Genomic DNA, 1,241 nt, shown 5'->3' on the forward strand with positions numbered 1-1,241 from the left:
TCTGAGCATGAGCAGACGTGTGAAAGTGAGAGCGGATAAGATAGAGACTCAAATTTGCTCTGAAGGTGTGTCAGTGATTTGGGGGAGTGAAAAGGTACCATTCCACGAAACGGTTATCTAAGAAACACAACAAAACAAAAACTGCTACACCCACCAGCCTCAGCCAACACCCCTCCCTCCCTCTAAACCAAAAGTATTTGGCAGCGTTCCCTACAAGTCCACCTGTGCTTAGGGTAGGGGAGTGACACACACACACACACACACACACACACACACTCACAGGCCAAGCCTAAAAACCTGCTTGCAAGCTTGGACTGGGTGGTATAGTTGTGGTTGGGAATAGACAGAGCTGAGCCTTGGGGCTGGGGCTGGAGGGCAGAGGAGATTGAGGCCTGAAGGTCTGGAGCTAGAGACAAGGCTGGAGAGCTGAGGGCAAAGCAGGAGCAAGGGCTGGAAAACTGAACCACTGAGACTGGAGCTGGTAATAAAACAGCCAAACCAAGGCTGACGTGCAACTGGAAGACTGCACTGAGATTCCAAACAGGGTAGAGGTAAAAAATGGGGAAGAGGTAGTTCCAGTAATGGAGGGTTGAACCAGTGGGCGGGTCTTTGCCTGTGCCAAACAGGAGCTAGAAGGGTTCATATCAGGTGTCGAACAAAAGACATATCAGGGGAGAAATTAAAGGACTGAAGAAAGGTAGTGTGATAGAGAGTTGGTGACAGTATCTGAGTGAATTTGGGTGTGTGCTTCAATGTACCAGCTCGTACCTGGCAAGACAAAAGAACAATTGTGCTGCTCTGAAGCCCATAATGCAGCATAATGGGAATATAATAAGAAGGTGCAATAAGTATACGGGAGCAATAGACATCTTGGGGTCTAAAGATTATCAAACATGCTCCAGAGAAAAGTGTGATTTTTGTGACATTTAGGCAAATATTAAACAATCGTGAAAATAATATCTACTCTCTGTCAGTTTGGGTGTATTTCCTTCCATTTCAAAACTGGCTTATGGAAAATGTATGCGTGTGAGTGTCTATAAATTATATTTTAAAACAATGTATCAAATGACAATGTGAAAACAATGTGACAATGTGAAAGGGGTCACTCATAGTGGTGAACCTACAGAGAACTAACACTTGAAACTGCAGCTCCCCTCGGCTTTACAGAGCTTACAGCTCATTCTTTAACTGTCCCATCTGCAATGTTATAGTTTTGGTTTACTGTCACCGCTCTCACAGTG

The sequence above is a fragment of the Xiphias gladius genome, chromosome 20 (assembly GCF_016859285.1).
Source record: "Xiphias gladius isolate SHS-SW01 ecotype Sanya breed wild chromosome 20, ASM1685928v1, whole genome shotgun sequence".
Taxonomy (NCBI): Eukaryota; Metazoa; Chordata; class Actinopteri; order Istiophoriformes; family Xiphiidae; genus Xiphias; species Xiphias gladius.